This window comes from Macaca fascicularis, chromosome 5 (assembly GCF_037993035.2).
Source record: "Macaca fascicularis isolate 582-1 chromosome 5, T2T-MFA8v1.1".
NCBI classification, from domain to species: Eukaryota; Metazoa; Chordata; class Mammalia; order Primates; family Cercopithecidae; genus Macaca; species Macaca fascicularis.
The window spans coordinates 116,670,511-116,678,601 of record NC_088379.1 but is presented as its reverse complement, the minus strand read 5'-3'; positions in this window follow the sequence as shown (position 1 = coordinate 116,678,601).

Genomic DNA, 8,091 nt, shown 5'->3' with positions numbered 1-8,091 from the left:
ATCATTTTTGGACTCTCTATTCTGCTCCATTGTTCTGTCTATTTCTATTTCTTCACCAATACCACTCTGTCTTAATTATTGTAGTTTTACAGTGAATTTTGAAGTTGTATAGTGTCAGTCTTCTGACTTTATTATTCTCCTTCAATATTGTGTTGACTATTCAGGGTTTTTGCCTCTCCATGTAAACTTTAGAAACAGTTTGTCAATATTCACAAAATAACTTTCTAGGATTTTGATTGAGATTGTGTTAAATTTCTAGATCAAGTTGGAAGAAAATATTTAGTATTCCTATCCATAAACATAAAATATCTCTCCACTTATTTAATTCTTTGACTTTTTTCACCGGAGTTTTATAAATCTTATACTTATTTTGTAGATTTATACCTGAGTATTTCATTTTTGGGGGGTGCTAATGTAAACAGTAATGTGATTTTGATTTCACATTTTATTTGTTCATTGTATTTATAAAGAGAAGCAATTTACTTTTGTATGTTAGTCTCATTTACAACCTTTGCTATAATCACTTAGTTGCAGGAGGTATTTTTTGTTCATTCTTTCAGATTTTCCACAGAGACAACCGTATCATCTGTGAGCAAAGACAGTTATTTCTTCCTTCATGATTTATATACTTTTTATTTCCTTTCCTGTTGCATGAGGTAGTTCTTCCAGTCAAATGTCGTAACGGTGTGGTGAGAAGGATTATCATTGCCTTGTTCCTGATCTTAGCAGAAAGTTCCTAGTTTCTCACCATTAAATATGATGGTAGCTACAGGTATTCTGTGATGTTTTTTATCAAGCAGAAAACATTAGCCTCTACTCCTAGTTTGCTGGGACTTTTTATCATGAGAGGGTGTTGGATTTTGTCAAATGCTTTTCTGCATCTATTGATATGGTCATGTGAGTTTTATTCTTAGGCCTGCTGATGTGATGGATTACATTAATTGATTTTCAAATGTGAAACCAGCCTTGCATATCTGGGAAAATGCCACTTGGTTCTGTTATATAACTTTAATTTTTTTTTTAATTTTTAACTCTTATGAGTACATAGTAGGTATATGTATTCACGAGGTACGTAAGATATTTTGATACAGGCATATACAGTGTGTAATAATCACATCAGGAGTATCCATTAACTCTAGCATTTATTATTTCTTTGTGTTATGAACATTCCAATTATGCTCTTCTAGTTTTATTTATTGAGACAGGGTCTCACTCTGTCATCCAGGCTGGAATGCAGTGGCACCATCATGGCTCACTACAGCCTCAACCTCCTGAGCTCAAGCGAGCCTCATACCTCAGCCTTCCAAGTAGCTACGACTACAGGTGCATGCCACCATGCCTAACTAATTTTTGTGGTTTTTGTAGAGACAGTGTTTCACCATGTTGCCCAGGCTGCTCTTGAATTCCTGGGCTGAAGTGATCTACCCACCTCAACCTCCCAAAGTGCTGGGATTACAGGCATGAACCACTATGACTGGCATAGTTGCTTTTAAATATACTATAAATTATTGTTGACTGTAGTCACCTTGTTGTGCTATCAAATGCTAGATCTTATTCATTCTATCTAACTATATTTTTTCACCATTAACCATTCCGACTTCTACCCCCATTGCCCCACTACATCTCCCAGCCACTGATAATCATTACTCTATTCTCTACTTCTGTGAGTTCAGTTGTTTTAAATTTTATCTCCCACAATATATTGCTAGATTCAATTTGCTAATATTTTGTTGAGAATTTTCACATGTATATTCATGAGCAATATTGGTATGTAGTTTTATTTCCTTGTATGTCTTTACCTTGTTTTTGTATTAGGATAGGTTTTGGTATTAGGATAAATAGAAATGAGTTAGGAAGTAAACCCTCTGCTTCTATATTCTGAAAGACATTTTAGAGAATTGGCATAATTTGTTTCTTAAATGCTTGGTAGAATTCACTAGTAAAACCATCGGGGCCTAATGATTTCTGTTTTGAAACTTATTATTTATTAATTCAGTTTCCTTAATAGATATAGGCCTAGTCAGATTGTCTATTTCTCCTCGTTTGAGCTTGGGTAGATTGTGTCTTTCACAGGATTGGTCTGTCATCAGTGTTATCAAATTTGTGGACATAGAATTGTTATTGTATTTTTTTATTATCCATTTAATGTCCATGGAATCGGTAGTTATGTCCCCTTTTTCATTTCTGATATTAGTTGTGTCTTCTCTCTTTTATTCTTATCTAGCCTGTCAAGGCACACGAATGTATCTTTTTTTTTTTTTTTTTTTTTTGAGACAGAGTCTCACTCTGTTGCCCAAGCTGGAGTGCAGTGGTGTGATCTCGGCTCACCACAACCTCTGCCTCCCAGGTTCAAGCGATTCCTCTGCCTCAGCCTCCCGAGTAGCTGGGATTATAGGCGCACACTACTACCATGCCCAGCTAATATTTTTGTATTTTTACTAGAGATGGGTTTCACCATGTTGGCCAGACTGGTCTTGAACTCCTGACCTTAGGCAATCCACCGGTCTCAGCCTCCCAAAGTGCTAGGATTACAGGCGTGAGCCACCGCGCCTGGCCTAATTGATCTTTTTAAAGAATAAGCTTTTAATTTCATTGACTTTTCTCTATTGCTTGCCTGTTTTCAATTTATTTATTTCTCTCTAAATTTTATATTTTTCTTCTGTTTACTTTGGGTTTAATTTGCTGTATTTTTTCTAGTTTCTAAGATGAATGCTTAAATTTCTGATATTTGATCTTTCTTCTTTTCTACTATATGCATTCAGTACTATAAATTTCCTTCTAAGCACTGCTTTCACTTTATCCCACAAATTTTAATAGGTTGTATTTTCTGTTCATTTAATTCAAAGTATATTTATTTCATCTTGAGATTCCTTTTTTTGAGTCATATGTTAAGTAGACATGTGTTATTTAATCTCCAAGTATTTGGGAATTTTCTAGCTATTTTTTGTTGTTGTTCATTTCTAGCCTATTTCCACTGTAGTCCGAAAACATAGATCATATGATTTTTATTCTTTTAATTTTGCTAAAATATATCTTATGACCCATAATGTGGTCCATCTGATGAATGTTCCATATATGCTTGAGAAGAATGTGTATTTTGTTGTTGTTGGATGTAGTAGTCTACAAATGTCAATTATATCCAGTTGATTGCTGGTGTTGTTGAGTTTAACTGTGTCCTTACTGATTTTCTGCCTGCTGGATCTGTTCATTTCTGAAAAAGGGGTGTTGAAGTCTGCAGCTAGAATAGTGACTATCTCCCTCTCCTTACAGTTCTATCAGCTTTTGCCTCATGTATTTTAATATTCTTATGCTAGGCACATACACATTAAGGATTATTATATTTCCCCAGAGAATTGGCCCTTTATCGCTATGCATGTTCCTCTTTATCCCTGATAATTTTTCTTGCTCTGAAATCTTCTGTATCTGAAATTAACTTTTTGTTTGTTTGTTTGTTTTGAAACAGAGTCTTGCTCTGTCACCCAGACTGGAGTGCAATGGTGCAGTCTTGGCTCATTGCAAACTCCACCTTCCGGGTTCAAGCAATTCTCCTGCCTCAGCCTCCCCAGTAGCTGGGATTAAAAGCATGTGCGACCACATCTGCCTAATTTTTGTATTTTTATTAGAGACGGGGTTTCACCATGTTGGTCACTCTGGGCTTGAACTCCTGGGCTCCAGCAATCAGCTCTCCTCGGCCTCCGAAAGCACTGAGATTACAAGTGTGAGCCACCACACTAGCCTTGTATCTGAAATTATATAGCTTTTCCACTTTTCATGTGATTAGTGTTTGCATGTACAACTTTTTTCATTTCTTTAGTTTTAATCTGTTTTTGTATTTAACTTAAAGTGGATTTCTTATACACAACTTACACACTTTTCTGATCTGCTCTGACAATCTTTCTTTCAATTAGTGTATTTAGACCACTGAGTTTTAAATTGATTATTTATATACTTGGATTAATATCTACTATATTCACTATTGTTTTCCATTTGTTCCTTTTGTTCTTTCTTCCTATAGTTTTAGGCATTTTATATGATTCTGTTTTCTCTTGTTTTTAGCTTGTCAATTATACTTTTCATACTCTTTTTCAATATTTGTTGTATAGTTTGCAATATGTATTTACAATTAATCCAAATCTACTTTCAAATAACACTATACCACTTGATGGGGAGTACAAATACCTCACACTAACAAAATATTTCTAATTCTTCTCTGCTATCCTTTGCATCATTGCTGCCATTTCTTTCTCTTATATATAAATGTATATATCATATATATGTTATCTGTTAAATCAATTAAGAATAATAAAACTTAAAGTTTTGTTTTACTTTTACTTTTTCATCCCTTGATGTTCTTCATTTATCTAGACCTGAGTTTTCAATCTATATCATTTTCTTTATCTCTGAAGTTCTTTAAACATTTCTTTTAAAGAATGTTTACTGACCACAAAGTTCCTCAATTTTTTTTTTTTTTTTTTGTCTGAGGTCTTTATTTCTTCTTAACTTTTGAAGGATAATTTTAGAGGGTACAGAATTCTAGGTTGGTGGGGCTTTTCTCAGTACTTTAAATATTTCACTTTACTTTCCTCTTGCTTGCATGAAGAGAAGGGTATAATTTTTATCTTAGCTTCTCTACAGGTAATTTTTTTTCTCTTGCTTCTTTGGAGATATTTTTTATCTTTTATTTCTGCAACTTGAATATAACATGCCTACAGGTAGTTTGCTTTTGTTTGTTTGTTTTTGCTTTTGTTTTTGGCATTTATCTTAGTTGGTGTCCTGGATCTGTGGTTTGGGTCTGACATTAATTTGGGGAAATTCTCAGTTGTTATTAATTTAAATACTTCTTATGTTTCTCTCTTTTTTATCCTTCTGGTATTCTCATTATGAGTATGTATACCTTTTATTATTTTCTTATAGTTCTTGAATATTGTTTCATTTTTTCCAGTCTTTTTTTTTTTTTCTTTGCTCTTCAGTTTGGGGAGTTTCTATTGACTTATTCTCAAGCTCAGCTTTGAATTCTGTAGTCAGCTGTGTCCAGTCTAACAATGATTCCATCAAAGACATTCTTCGGTTTTGTTACAACATTTTTATCTCTAACGTTTTTTTAAATTCTTTTTAAGAATTTCCATCTATCTGCTTATATTATCAATCTGTTCTTGTATATTGCCTATTTTTTCCATTAGCGCAATTGCCATATTAAACATACTTGTTTTCATTTCCTAGTCTGATAATTTCAAATTTCCAGCCACATGACTCTCTGGTTCTGATACTTTCTATTTCTTCAAATTGTCTTTTTTTCCTTTCAGCATGTCTTGTAATTTTTTTCTTGATAGCTATACATAGGCCTTTAGTGATGTGGTAGTAAGGTGTGGAGGGAGGGGAAGCATTCCAAAGTCTTACAATTAGATCACACTCTCTGAGAGTGTGTGTTCCTAGATGATGAACTTCAGAAGTGTTCCTCAGTGTTTTCTCCTTTTCAGATGAGATAGGATGGCTGGGGGTGGCCATCCTGTCTAATGGGAGTTGGGTATTTCACTTCTCCTACATGGAAAGCTAAAAGGTGCTGGAGTTGGGTATTTTCCTTCCTCCATGTAGAAGACTAGAGTAGGTTGGAGTTGGGTATCCCCTTTTGCCAGGATCTGTTGGGCTCTGATAAAACCCTAATATGTTGGGCTCTAGTAAAAATAGTTTTATCTTGAAGGCAAGCCTTAAGAAGAACAGAATACTCTGGCATATTTCAAAATAGCTACTTCTCCTCTCCCCTGCTAGAAATCCAGGGGAATTTTTCTCTGATTTTAGATGTGAGGACCTGGTAGAGCTCCTGGAGCCGAAGTCACACAAGAAGGGGGCACTACCTGCCCCCTCGCCATCATCACTGAGTTTCCTGGATTTTTTAACTCTCAGAATTGTCCACACTGAACCTCTATGAATTTGTCAATTACAGCTCAGGTTTTCCTACCCTGGCAGTGGTTCCCTCAGAGGTTTCTCCTTCAGGGCTTTTGTTCTGCTTAAGTTGTAATTCCCTGTGTCTATCTTGTCTGTCTCGCCAGTTTGGGGCACAGTGGATTGCCCTATCACCTCATTTCTCTTCTGGATCTAAGAAGAGTTGTTGATTATTCAGTTTGTTCCTCTTTTCACTTGGAGATAGAATGGAATGATGACCTCCAAGCTCCTTATATGACAGACTTAAACTGGAATTTTTTTTTATTATTATTTCAATAGGTTTTTGGAGAACAGATGGTGTTTGGTTACATGAATAAGTTCCTGAGTGGTGATTTCTGAGATTCTGGTCCACCCATCATCCAAGCAGCGTACACTGTGCCCAATATGTAATCTTTTATCCCTCAACCCCCTCTCATCCCTTCCCCCAAGTCCCCAGAGTCCATTATATCATTCTTATGCCTTTGCATCCTCATTGATTAGCTCCCACTTATGCATGAGAACATACCATGTGAAACTGGAAATCTTTGCATTAAGTTAATTTTTATCAATTAAAAACAACTTTTCTGCACCCATCAACTCGTCAGCACCCATCAACTCATCATTTACATCCGGTATAACTCCCAATGCAAACCCTCCCCCCTCCCCCCTCCCCGTGATAGGCCCCGGTGTGTGATGTTCCCCTTCCGAGTCCACATGTACCCTAGAACTTAAAGTATAATAAAAAAAAGAAAGAAAGAAAAAATAAATAAATAAAAATAAATAAAAACAACTTTTCTATTTTATATTAGATAAAACTCTCTATGTGGTTCCTTAGCTATTATGTGTACTTTGAGTAAGCTAGCATAGTCTGACTCTAGCCAGAGCTTTATGCAAGTGATAAAATGCTCAGTAGATATTTTTCAGAAATATGTAGCTCAACTGAAGGGGAACACCATTTCTAACTGGAATAGTAAAATAATCATCACAGTATTTTTTACAAGTTTGAGAAAAGAGCGATAAAGAATGAAACTTTAGGAAATGCATAAAAGTTCAAAATTGAGTTGATCATAACTCCTTTAAGTAATTGTACCCCCAACATATGAATAGAAGAAAGACGTTCATGAGATAGTATAAAATTAGGAATGTTGGGTGTTATAAATAAGAATCAATAAGGCTAAGGAAATTTATATTTTTAATGTATACTATATTTTTACTTTAAATGGCTTATATTTACTGTTTGAGGGAAATCTGAATATAAATAATTTCATTTCAATACAAGTTTTATTATTATTATGAAATAAACAGTCATGTGCTGCATAGTGATATTTAGGTCAATGCTGGACTGCAGATATGACAGTGGTTCCATAAGATTATAATAGAGCCGAAAAATTTCTATCATCCAGTGACAATGTAGCTGTTTTAATGTCATAGTACAATTTTTAAAAATTTAGTGTAGCTTAAGTACACAGGGTTTATAAAGTCTACAGTAGTGTACAGTAATGTCCTAGGCCTTCACATTCACTCACTGACACCCAGAGCAGCTTGTAGTTCTGGTCAACTTCATTTATGGTACGTGTGCTACACAGATGTATCATATATTTATCTATCTTTTATATTGTATGTTTCCTGTACCTTTCATATGCTTAGACATGTTTAGATACACAATATTTACCATTGTGTTACTATTGCCTATAGTATTCAGTATAGTAACATGCTGTACAGGTTTATAGCCTAGGAACAATAGGCTATACCACATAGCCTAGGTGCATAGTAGGCTATACCATTTAGGTTTATCAAACTACCCTCTGTGATTTTGCACAATGGTGAAATCATCTAAGGACATTTTTCTCAAAACATCACATCATCGTTAAGTGATGCATGACTATATCGGAACATTTTAGTAGTTTAACTTTGGATAGAAACCATTCCTTGCATTAATGGGAAAATTTGGGCATCCAAATTTGTTTCCAGCTGAGGATCAGCAATGTGTGTTTCTATGTAGCTGCTTTGCTTGGCACTTAAATTGTATTTCCATGATTTCACAAGTAGCTACTATGCTACAGTTAATTTTTAGCTTTGTGATCTTTGAGCTAATTCTAAGTTAGAACAAAAAGAACATGCTTAGTGAATTGAGGCTTTATTCTGAATCTATAAAGAATCTTCAAACCATTG